Raw genomic sequence first — 13,874 nt, forward strand, 5'->3', positions numbered from 1 at the left:
CAAACCAAACCAATAATCAGGAAAACATGCCCCAATCCAAAGAACAAACTAAAAACCAGGAAAAGGAGTGAACATTGAACAAGTAATTAAAGATCTCAAAACATATATTAGGGACCAATTTGATGAAGTGAAAGAAAAGATTAAGAATATGAAGAAAACAATTGGAGAGTATACAGCAGAAATTGCAATCATACACAAAAATATAACGGATAAGTTGGTGATGATGAGCACAATTTGAGAAATCAAAAATACACTCTCAGCACATAACAGCAGACTCGAAGAGGCAAAGGAGAGTTTAAGTGATGTGGAAACGGTACATCTGAAATCAAACAGATAGTAGAACTTGTCAATAAAATGATAGCAAAAATCCAGCAGGGGCTTAGGGACCTGAAGGGAAATGCAAAACATGAAAACATATGTATTATAAGCAGCCCAGAAGGAGAAAAGAAGGGAAAGGGGACAGAAGGGATGTTCGAGGAAATAATGGCTGAAAACTTCCCAAACCTATTGAGGGAGAAGAATGTACATGTCCAGGAAGCACAATGCACCCCGAACAGCATAAATCCCAAAAGGCCTACCCCAAGACATATACTTGTCAAGTTATCCAATGCTCAAGACAAAGAGAAAATACTAAAAGCCGTGAGAGAAAAGAGAACCACCACATGCAAAGAACGCACCATAAGATTAAGTGCTGATTTCTCATTTGAAACCATGGAGGCAAGAAGGAAGTGGTATAACATAGTCAAGGTACTAAAAGAAAAAAAATTCCAATTGAGAATACTCTTATCCAGCAAAGTTAGCATTGAAAAATGATGGAGAGCTAAAATATTCACAGATAAACTAAGAGAGTATACCAACAAGAATCCTGCCCTTTAAGAAATACTGAAGGGAGTTCTGCAGGAAGAGAGAAAGGAACAAGAGAGACAGAGCTGGGGAGATTGTAAGAGCAATTAAAATGACAAAAACAAAACAAAAATCAAACAGAATATTGCAAACACAAATCCAAAGAAAATATCACTAATACAAGTAATTTCTAGAAAGTAATAACACCGAATATCAATGTACTAAACTCACCTGTCAAGAGACTCAGACCGGAAGATTGGATAAGAAAATATGACCCATCTATATGCTGTCTGCAAGAAACACACTTTAGACTCAGGGATTCAAGAAGGGTGAAAGTGAATGGCTGGAAAAAATCTTACAAGCAAACAATAACCAAAAAAGGGCAAGAGTTGCTACATGTATATCAGACAAAATAGACTTTAAATGCAAAACAATTTTGAGAGAAAAGGAAGGATGCTACATACTAGTGAAAGGGATGATCTTTCAAGAAGAAAGAACAATCATATACATTTATGCTCCAAACAAGAGTGTCTCGAATTACATGAGGCAAACACTGGAAAAACTAAGTGAAGGAATAGATGCTTCTACAATTATAGGGGGGACATTAATACACCTCTATCAACTTTGGACAGAACATCTCAAAAAGAATCAATAAAGGAACAAAAACTTTGAACAGCATATTAGAGGAGCAGGACCTAATAGACATATACAGAACATTACATCCAAATACAGCAGCATATACATTCTTCTCATGTGCACATGGATCATTCTCCATGATAGACCACATGCTAGGCCACAGAAAAAGTCTCAATGAATTCAGAAAGATAGAAATCATACAAAATAATTTCTCTGACCACAGTGGAATGAAGCTGGAAATCTGCAAGGGCCAGAGACCCAGATTTGGCACCAAGATTTGGAAGTTAAACAACACATTCTTAGAAAAACGTTGGGACAAGAAGGAAATCTAAAAAGAAATTAATAACTACCTTGAAACTAATGAAAATCATAACACAACATACCCAAACTTATGGGATGCAGCAAAAGCAGTACTGTGAGGGAAATTTATTGCCATAAATTCATACATCAAAAAGGATGAAAGAGCTAAAGTTGAAGAACTAAATGCACACTTGCAGGAATTAGTTAAAAACAACAAACTAACCCCAAAGAAGAAAGAAAGAAATAACAAAAATCAGAGCAGAACTAAATAAAACGGAAAATAAGGAAGCACTTGAGAAAACAAAAAAAAAAAACAAGAGCTGGTTCTTTGAGAAAATCAATAAAATTGACAAACACTTAGCTAGATAAACAAAGAAAAAAAGAGAGAAGATGCAAATACGCAAAATAAGTAATGAGATATCACCACTGATCCCACAGAAATAAAGACTATCATAAGAGGATACTTTGAAAAACTATATTCCAACAAAACCACAATTCAGAGGAAATGGACAAATTCCTAGAAACACAGAAGCAGCCTACATTGACAAAAGAAGTTGATGATCTCAACAAAGAAATCACATGTAAAGAGATAGAATCAGTCATTAAAATTTCCCAACAAAATGAGCCCTGGGCTTGAAGGCTTCGCAGGTGAACTCAACAAAACATTCTGGAGAGAACTAATGCCAAACTTGCTGAAACGCTGCCAAAATATTGAAACAGAAGGAACATTGCCTAACTCATTCTATGATGCCAACATTACTCTAGTACCAAAGCCAAACAAAGACACCACAAGAAAGGAAAATTACAGACCAATGTCTCTAATGAAACTTGGCATGAAAATCCTCAACAAAATAATTTCTAATAGTATTCAACAACACATTAAACAGATTAGACACCATGACCAAGTGGGGTTCATTCCTGGTATGCAAGGATGGTTCAACATAAGAAAATCAATTAATGTAATACACCACATAAACGGATTGAAGGGAAAAAATCACATGATTATATCAATAGGTGTAGAAAAAGCATTTGACAAAATACAGCACACTTTCTTGTTGAAACAATGCAAAAGATCAGAATAGAAGGAAACTTTCTGAGCATGATAAAGAGTATATATGAAAAACCCACAGCTCACATCATTTGCAAAGGTGAAATCCTAAAATCTTTCCTCTAAGATCAGGAACAAGACAATGATTCCCACTATCACCCCTCCTATTGAACATAGCCCTAGATATACTTGCTCGAGCACTGAAGCAAGAACCAGAGATAAAAGGCATCCAAATTGGAAAGGAAGAAGTCAAAATTTCACTATTTGCAGATGATATAATCCTATACATCGTAAACCCTGAGAAGTGTACAACAAAGCTGCTAAAACTTATAAATAAGATCAGTAAAGTCAGAGGTTACAAGATAAATGCACAAAAATCAGTAGCATTTCTGTACACCAATAATGAGCAATCTGAGCAGGAAATCAGGAATCAAATACCATTCACAACAGTAAATAAAAAAATCAAATACCTGGGAATAAATTTAACTACATAGGTAAAAGATGTACACAGAAAACTACACAATGCTGTTCAAGGAAATCAAAGAAGACCTCAATAATTGGAAGAATAGTCCCTGTTCATGGATAGGAAGACTATATATTATTATGATGTGTATCTTACCAAAACTGATCTACAGTTTTGATGCAATCCCAATAAAAATCAACACATCATTCTTTAATGAACTAGAGTTACTAACTATGAAATTTATTTGGAAAGGAAAGAGGTCCCAAATAACCAAAGACATATTGAAAAAGAAAAATGAAACTGGAGGAATCACACTGCCTGACTTCAAAACATACTACAAAGCTACACTAGTGAAAACAGCATGGTATTGGCACAAGGATAGACACATTGTCCAGTGGAATCAAACTATGAGTTCTGATATAGATCCCCATATATACAGCCATATAGTATTTGACAAGGCCACCAAACCCTCTCAACTGGGAGAGAATGGCCTCTTCAACAAATGGTGCCTGGAGAACTGGATATCCATATGTAAACAAATGACAGAGGATTACCCAATTACACCTTATACAAAAATCAACTCAAGATCGAACAGAGACCTAAATATAAAGCCCAAGACCATAAAGACCTTGGAAAGCAAAGTATGGAAGCATCTGCAGGATATTGTAATAGGACATGGCTTCATGAACTTCACACTAAAAGCACGAGAAGCAAAAGAACAAATAGGTAAATTGGACTTCCTCAAAATTAAAACCTTCTGCACCTCAAAGGAGTTTGTCAAGAAAATGAAAAAAGAGCCTACACAATGGGAGAAAATATTTGGTAACCATATATCTGATGGGAGACTTACATCCTGCATATATAAAGAACTCCTATATCTTGAAAATAAAAAGACAAACAACCCATTTAAAAGATGTAAAAAGGATTTAAACAGACACTTCTCCAAAGAAGAAATACAAAGGGCCAAAACGCACATGAAAAAATGCTCCAAACTTCTAGCTATTAGGGAAATGCAAATCAAAACTACAATGACATACCATCTTATTCCCATAAGACTGGCAGTTATCAAAAAGTCAGAAGACTACAATTTTTGGAGCGGAGGTGGAGGAATGGAAACACTCATCCACTGCTGGTGGGAAAGCAGAAGGATCCAGCCATTCTGGAAGACAGTTTGGCGGTTTCTCAAAAAGTTAGGTATAAATTTGCCATATGACCCCACATTTCCACTGCTGGGTACGGTACATACCCAGATTCTGAAAACAAGGACACAAACAGATATATGTACACCAATGTTCATAGCAGCATTGTTCACTATCGCCAAAAGTTGGAATCAACCCAAATGCCCATCAACATATGAGAGGATCAATAAAATGTGGTATATACATACAATGGAATACTACACAGCTTTTGTTTTTCTTTTTTCTTTTTTTTCCTTTTTTTATTTTTTTTAATTCATTTAAAATATATATATTGCATTCAAAAATATGAGGTCCCATTCAACCCCACCGCGCCCACCCCCACTCCCCCCACAGCAACACTCTCTCCCATCATCATGACACATCCATTGCACCTGGTAAGTACATCTCTGGGCATCGCTGCAGCCCATAGTCAATGTTCCACATCATACCCCACACTCACCCACGTTCCATCCAGTGGGCCCTGGGGGGATCTACAATGTCCCGTAGTTGTCCGTGAAGCACCAGCCAGGACAACTCCAAGTCCCGAAAACGCCTCCACATCTCATCTCTTCCTCCTATTCCCCGCACCTTGCAGACACCATGGCCACCCTTCCCACACCAATGCCACATTTTCTTTGTGGACATTGGATTGGTTGTGCCCATTGAACATCTATGTCAAGTGGGGGCTTAGATTCCACATGGATACTGGATGCAATCCTCCTGCTTTCAGTTGTAGGCACTCTAGGCTCCATGGTGTGGTGGTTGATTTTCTTCAACTCCATGTTAGCAGAGTGGGGTAAGTCCAATAAATCAGAGTGTAGGAGCTGAAGTCTGTTGAGGCTCAGGGCCTGTCTATCATATTGTCAGTCCAGAGATTCAAATCCCCTAAATATATCTTAAACCTCAACACCAACTACAATTCCAGTAAAGTAGCATGAAAGTCTTGTGAAAAGAGAGCCCATCTGAGTCCAGTTTCATCACACAGAACCACCAGCTCCAAAGAAGGGCCATCTGACATGGCAGTGAAACACATCTGCCATGACCATAGAACCCGTGGGTCTCTTTAGCCCTCAAAAGAACCAATACCTGGGGTTGTATCTACTTTATCTGTCTCTTAGACTCTGCTCAGGTGTGCATAAGGGCAATCCTTCTGACAACCTCCAGACTCTTTTTTTAGAGACTCATAGCCATATAAACTCATTTCTTCTTTCCATTTCCCCCTTACATTAGGTCAAACAGTATTTTAAAGTCATGTTATTATATGTAGACAGTGATATTCTGCTGATCCATGCTGAACCTTTAATTCAAGGTCATTTTCTAGTTGCATCTTCAGCTGGTATTTGGTAGTGATCCCTTGGTGCCAGGGAGGCTCATCCCCGGGTGTCATGTCCCACGCTGGGGGGAATGCACTGCATCTAAATGCTGAGTTTGGCTTCGAGACTGGCCACATTTGAGTAACATGAAGGCAGTCAGGAGGAAACTCCCACGCACAATGCTGCTCTAGGCCTTCTTCTTATTGCAGATGTATAGGCTCACAAGCACAGGCATTAGTATAAGGAGCCCACTGTGGGAACCTCATTCCTTCTTGGTTCTTACCGTTGCACTGGGCGGACTGCCGCTGCTCGCCTAGGGACCATGACAGAGCCCCCCTGGCCAGGAACCCAGTAGCCCCCCAGCTGTTGTTTTTAATTGTTTCCACTATGAGTATATCTAAACATTACAATGCACCCTGGACATATGCCCTGTATAATTCCCTGTCAACAATATATAGCCTGTCAATAACATCCCATACCAGTATTCCTCTGCCGCCATTGTTGAACCACTCTGTGATTCAAAACTTCCCGTAAAGTGAATACCAATATAATGTCAGGTTCCCTTCGTAGTACAATGGAATATAGCGATGAGTTTAAAGGTTAGATCTATAATACATATTGATTTGGAAAAATTTCTACATCCTATCTTTTTCTTTAAGAATGAATATACTACTAACATATGTGATAACATGGATGAATCTTGAGAACCTTATGTTGAGTGAAGCAACCCAGGCATTAAAGGATAAATACTACATGACCTCTCTGATATGAAATAAGTAAACCAAGCTGTCTCAGAGAGTTGCAGACAGAATGATAACCTTCAAGGTAGTTGGAGGGTAGAGGAAGGTTGTGAGCTGACAGCTACTTGGGTGTAATCTACGATAAGTTGGAGCTAAGTATTTTTACAGGGAGGGGATAAAATGGGGGCATAGGGATAACTTTGAGTGGGGCTGCATGTGCTTTAGATGCACTAGGGATGGGAGGATGGGTCAATTGTCCAAGAGATTTGGGAGAGGGTGAGGGGAACATTAGTTCATGGATGATTGTCAGGTATGTGGTTGAAATTGTGGTGCAGTTAAAACTCTTAGAGAATGTAATATGGAATGTTGCCTGTTTGGGATGCTTAAGGGGGGAGGCATCTGACACAGGGCAAGCTTCTAGGGAGGGTGTGAGTGCTCATTTTGTCATAGTGGATTATATCATTGGGTGGAGAACCACACCATGAGAGTGAAGGTATACCCACATCCTGGGGAGGACTGATGTTCTCAAACAGGGAATTGTATCTCTTGAGAGAATCGGTGGCTCCCAATGGGATAGGGCAGTCAAGTGTGTCAACACCTCAAACTTTTTGCAAGTATCTCTGAATATGTTACCTCAAGGAATGAAGTTTGACTGTCATGGTGGCCCCTGAGGGGAGGGGGAAAGTAGTGTTGAACACATGGAATCAGGGTATCTGTGGGGTAATGGAAGTGTTCCCCAAGATCATGCCATGATGGATATAGATCATGTTAAAGTACACCAAAAATGTACACAAGTCTATAAGCTAAAATATAAACCATAATGTAAAACATAATATAACTAAAAATTTAGAAAATTGTGTAGTCTAAAATATAAACCGTAATGTAAACCTAAATGGAACCATGTTTGAAAGGTATCATTTTAAAATCTGTACATTAGGTGCAGCAAATATAATATGAGCATGTGAAAAGACACTGTTGGGGAAGGGACAAAGGGTTTGATGTTGGATATGTGGGAGAACCATATATTGTATATGTGAATTACTGTGACCTAAAACTTATGTCAAGAGAAACTTAATAATCAGGAAAAAAGAAAGAAAGAAAGGAGGTAGACACTGAGGAAGAAATGGAAGAAATTACCTTACCACTGTAAATACAGGGCAATACCTGTAGCAGTGATGAAATGCAAAATGTCAAAAACAAAGCTTTTTCATTTTTTCATTTCTTTGATGCCCCAATTTATTTTTCCTTTATTTAATTTTTCTAAATTTCTATGTATTCTGTATCTAAACTTTAAACCCATCACTATATTCCATTTTTCTATTAATGGAACCTGGCAATATATTGGGCTTCTTTTTTGAAGAAGTTTTGGACTACAGAGAAGTTCAACTATAGTGGGGGAGGAGAACTTGTGTGGGGTGTCATTAGTGGGGGGCAAACAGTTGGAAGGGCATTCTCCAGGGCATTTACACTGGTATATTGACAGGTTTGGATATTTTCGTAGTGGTTCCAGTTGGAAACGACAGATGAGAGAGTGCTGAATTCATGACCAGGGGAGCTCTGTCACCTTCTCCAATGGAACAACAGTAATCCCCCAAGTGCAATGGCAAATACCAATAAAGAGGGATGGAACAATGATGAGCCCTTGATACTGAAGGCACCGATTATGAACCTGTGTGCCTGAAATATGAACTAGGCCTAAAGTTGTGGGGTGCCAAAGAGTTACCTACTGAGAGCCTCCATGTTGCTCAACTGTGGCCACTCTCTAAGCCAAACTCAGCAGGTAGATGCATTGCCTTCACCCCAAGATGGGACAGGACTCCCAGGGATGAGCCTCTCTGGCACTGAGGGATTACTACCAAGCACCCAGCTGATGATGTAACTACACAAAGACTATGAACAAAGAGGTCAACTCAGACCGGCAGAATATGTCTGTGTACATTTAATATCAGGTGTTAAAAAACTGCTTTTTGACTTTGTATAAAAAGGGGGAAATGGAAAGGACAAGTGAGTTTATATGGCTAAGAGTCTCCCAAAAAATTCAGGAGGTCATCAGGGGGTGATTCTTATGCATGCCTCAGAGGGTACCAGAGACAGCAAAGGTGGATGGAAACCAACGTGTTGGTTCTCCTGAGGGCTGCAGCGACCCACAGGTTCTATGGTCAAGGCAGATGACTCTGGAGTTCAGGGCCATGTCCGTTGGCCCTACCTGGGAGTTTGTGTTTCTGAGTGTGATGGAGTTGGACTCAGATATAACCTTTCTACACATGCTTCTTCTGTTACTTTACTGGACCTGTGGTTGGCGTTTGAGTTGCTGTATACTCAGGGGGGCCTGAATCTCTGAACTGTCCATGTGACTGCCAGGCCCTGGGCCTCAGCTGTCTTGCAGCTCCTACCATCTGGTTTCTTGGACTTACCCTGGCAGGCTGACCGGGAGGTGAAGAGGGTCAACACCACACCAAGGAGCCAAGAGTTCCTACCATTGCAAGCAGGAGAATTGCATCCATCATGCATGTGGAATCTAAATACATTCTTTTTTTTTTTTGTACTGTTTTTTTTTCTTTTATTTTTTATTCATGTTTTTAAATATAATACATTCAAAAAATATGAAGTCCCATTCAACCCCACCGCCCCCAACACCCACTCCCCCCACAGCTACACTCTCTCCCATCTTCATGACACATCCACTGCATTTTGTAAGTATATCTCTGGGCATTGCTGCACCTCATAGTTAATGGTCCACATCATAGCCCACACTCTCTCACGTTCCATCCAGTGGGCCCCTGGGGGAATCGACAGTGTCCCGTAATTGTCCATGAAGCACCACCCCGGACAACTCCAAGTCCCGAAAACGCCTCCACATCTCATCTCTTCCTCCCATTCCCCACACCCAGGAGCCACCATGGCCACCCTTCCCACAGCAATGTCAGATTTTCTGTGTGGATATTGGATTGGTTGTGTCCATTGCACATCTATGTGAAGAGGGGGCTTAAATTCCACATGGATACTGGATGCAATTCTCCTGCTTTCAGTTGTGGGCACTCTAGGCTCCATGGTGTGGTGGTTGACATTCTTCAACTCCATGTTAGCTGAGTCGGGTAAGTCCAATAAATCAGAGTGTAGGAGCTGAAGTCTGTTGAGGTTCAGGGCGTGGCTATCATATTGTCAGTCCAGAGATTCAAATCCCCTAAATATATCTTAAATCCCAACACCAACTACAATTCCAGTAAAGTAGCATGAAAGTCTTGTGAAAAGAGAGCCCATCTGAGTCCAGTTCCATCACGCAGAAACAACAGCTCCAAAGAAGGGCCAACTGACATGGCAGTGAACCCCATCTGCCATGACCATAGAACCTGTGGGTCTCTTTAGCCCTCAAAAGAACCAATACCTGGGGTTGTATCTACTTTATCTGTCTCTGAGACTCTGCTCAGGTGTGCATAAGGGCAATCCTTCTGACAACCTCCAGACTCTTTTTTAGAGACTCATAGCCATATAAACTCATTTCTCCTTTCCATTTCCCCCTTACATTAGGTCAAACAGCATTTTAAAGTCATGCTATTATATGTAGACAGTGATATTCTGCTGATCCACGCTGAACCTTTAATTCAAGGTCATTTTCTAGTTACAAATTCAGCTGGTATTTGGTAGTGATACCTCGGTGCCAGGGAGGCTCATCCCCAGGTGTCATTTCCCACGCTGGGGTGAATGCACTGCATCTACATGCTGAGTTTGGCTGTGAGAGTGGCCACATTTGAGTAACATGAAGGCTTTCAGGAGGAAACTCCCAGGCACAATGCTGCTCTAGGCCTTGTTCTTATTGCAGGTGTATAGGCTCACAAGCATGGACATTAGTATCAGGAGCCCACTGTTGGACTCTCATTCCTTCCTGGTTCTTACCGTTGCACCTGGGGGACTGCCACTGCTCCCTTAGGGACCACGACAGAGCACCCCCTGCCAGGAACCCAGTACCCCCCAGCTGTTGTTTTTAATTGTTTCCACTATGAGTATATCCATACATTACCATGCACCCTGGACATATGCCCTGTATAACTCCCTGTCAACCATATATAACCTGCCAATAACACCCCATACCAGTATTCCTCTGCCGCCATTGTTGAACCACTCTGTGATCCAAAACTTCCTGTAAAGTGAATCCCAATATAATGTCAGTTTCCCTTACTAGTAAAATGGAATATAGCGACGAGTTTAAAGGTTAGATCTAGAGTACGTATTAATTTGGAAAAATTCTACATCCTATCTTTTTCTTTTCTTTTTTCATAATTATTGAGCTTCTCTTCACAAGAGTCTTAGATCACAGTAATTCATATATACAATATACAGTACTCCCACACATCCACCATAAAACCTTTTCCCTTCCACAGCGATAATCTTTTAACTTATACATATCATATTTACTGAAACTATTGTACAGATTCCGAAACAATAGCTTTCAAACAAGGTGACACCTGTGCTTACAATGTGGTCCATACTTTTTTAACCATCCTTTTCTAAATACATTCTTGATGTAGAGGGGTCTGGACATAGCCATCCCAGGTCCACAAGATGGGGCAATAGAGTATGGATTAGAGTACACTTTCTGGTGTTCTGCTGGGGAAGTGTTGTGATTAGTAAGGGTAGATATTGTAGTAGTGATGTGGAGAGGGTGGCCACGGTGGCTGGTGATGGTCAGAAGAGGGAAGAAGAGATATGGGGTGGGTGCATTTTCAGGATTTGGTGTTGTTCTAAGTGGTACTGCAGGGATGGATGCTGGACATTGTATGTCCTGTCTTGGCCTACTGGGTGGAATGGCAGAGAGTGTGAACTACAATAAGGACCACTGTCCATGTGTTACAGTGGTTCTCCAGAAAGTATTCGCTGGGTGAAGTGAATGTGCTACATTGATGGAAGAGTTTATTGATGGGGGAATACTGGCATGGGTGGGGTAGTGGTTATATGGGGACCTCATATTTTTTTAATGTAAAATTTAAAAGAAAATAAAGAAGAAAAAAATTGTTTACTGTTTTTTTCTACCAAGCATTTAAAGAATTACACCAACCTTTCTCAAATTCTTCCAAAAAATAGAAGAGAATACTTCCTAACTCATTGTATGAGGGCATCCTTACTCTTATATGGCAAGATAAAACCAGATAAAAATACCACAAGAAAAGTAAATCATAGTCTAATACCCGTTATGGATACAGATGCAAAAATCTTCAACAAATACCAAAAAGCAGTATATTAAAAGTATTATATACCATGACCAAGTGAGATTTCTTCTTTGCATGCAAGAATGGTTCAACATAAGAAAATCAATCAATATAATTCATCACATTAATGGAATGAAAGAAAAATAAAATACAACAAATGATCTGTGTGGTCTTGGGACTTCAGCAGATGGCAGGTCCCCATAAGCCACCACGCAGGCTCTTTCTTCGTGACTGGACAGGATCAGCCCAGGAGCCTGGTGGGACCGATGTTTGCTGCACACAGCATTGCAGTGAATCTCAAAGTTTTCATCCACCATGTCTCTTTCAACTTCCATGTGCGGCAGATGGCAACTTGCTTTTATCTAAGAGCATCAAAATCTTGGATAAAAGTGAAAGTGGTGATTGGAAGACACGTGGTAGATACGTGTGGTTTATGATATGGATTGAGCCAGAGTTTGGAAAGGTTTTCACTTCCTGTTCCTTTGATTGAGCAGTTGCTGTTTGGGAAGAAATAGGAGCATTAATTGTTAAACTGCAAGGATAGAGTCATTGGGTTAAGAGAATAGCTCTAGTGGATAGCAGAACATCAGCTACCAATGTGAAATTTGCTCACAAGCATTTGGGTGTTATGTTAATAACCTGTTCAACAGATGGTATCCTAAGGCTGTTGGAGACATGAGATGTTAAGAACCTCAGTCAGTAGTCTCTGCAGCAGAAGATTTCATGTAAGCTGAGCTATAGTTGTATTTCCTGGAAACCTTCAAGCTCTTATGCTCATTCTCCCATGATAGCAGTAGGAACTGATGTCAGTGGTTCAAATGCAGTGGCCAAGGTGCAGACTTTTGAATATAATAAGACAGCAGGAAATATGCAGATACAGAAACTCTTATGACAGTCACTGTTCTTGTACATGATAATGCATTTTCTCCAACTTGGGAAAGTGTTTTCCTATTCTAGCTATAGCAATGAAAGATATGACAATTTTTTATTTTACAATCTGTGAGGAAAGAATTTATTTCCTCTGGTGGGCCAACAAAATTCTAAATTCATGTGGTAGCTCAGTTTGATAGTCATAATTCTCAGGTCTGGCGAGTGAATTGGACTATAACAGGAACAGTACTAGGATCTTCAGGAAATGATCACTGTGTAAGACTGTGGAAAGCTAATTATATGAACAATTGGAAGTGTACTCATATTTTCAGGAGACGTGGCTCAAGCAGTTGAGTAGCTGCATCCCACATGGGAGGTCCTGGGTTTTGTTCCTGGTGCATTTATATATGTACATATAATAAAGGTAATGGGAGCCCAGTCGATGGGAGTTCTCAAACACTTTCCTATGTTCAAATATTCCAAATCTACAGAATTGACTAAATGGATCTTCTGCTGGCAGAAAGCAAAGCAAGTGCAAGCTCACAACGAAATTTTGCTGTTTGCTGCTTGTTGCATGCACTGGGGAACGGAGAGCGAGTTCCTTTACTCCTTCCCCAGTGCCCTCTGACAGACCCTCCCAAGATAACCCAGCAGACTGCGTACTACTAAATGTAGTCCAAAAAGCCTTTAAAAAACATGTATTTGTATTTCATTTTTTATATTAGCGAGTTTATTCACACTATTTGAAACTTTTGAAATAAATATGGAGAAGCTTTTCGCTGAGAGTTTGTCTTCAAAATTTTTTTGAAATGTTCCTGAAAATAACAGGAATTTTAAAACTAAAAGGATTATCATCCTTATAGGTAGTTGGGAGGAAGCAAAACTATCATTTCCATTTAGAGAATATAGGCTTATTTCTTTTCTTTTCTTTTCTAAAACAGTGAGATAAAAAGATGAATTTTTATCTATTCAAATTTAAGACTAAATAATTTTCATATGATTGTTTTCAGTGCTCATTTGTTTACCTTATGAGAATTCATTTATATGTAATATTCAGCATAATGCTGTCCATTCTTTGGAATGTTTAAAATATACTAGTAAAGGAGTGAGAGAAGTAATAGTCATAAAATGAAAGCAATTTGACTCTATAGTTTGTAGCCAAGTTAAACACTGGTATTGGTTCATTTATTATTTAATATTAAAATGAAAACACTTTGGTAAGCTTTTAATTAGTATTCACTAAAGAGATAAATGTTTCTAATATGTGTTTGTATGTATT

The 13,874-nt window shown here is 39.6% G+C and overlaps 1 pseudogene; it reads left to right on the forward strand.

Annotated features, from left to right (window-relative positions):
* Positions 1-11,991: 11,991 nt before the first annotated feature.
* On the forward strand, positions 11,992-13,096 carry LOC111766018 (nucleoporin SEH1 pseudogene; annotated as a pseudogene).
* Positions 13,097-13,874: the final 778 nt, after the last annotated feature.

This window comes from Dasypus novemcinctus, chromosome X (assembly GCF_030445035.2).
Source record: "Dasypus novemcinctus isolate mDasNov1 chromosome X, mDasNov1.1.hap2, whole genome shotgun sequence".
Lineage (NCBI taxonomy): Eukaryota > Metazoa > Chordata > Mammalia > Cingulata > Dasypodidae > Dasypus > Dasypus novemcinctus.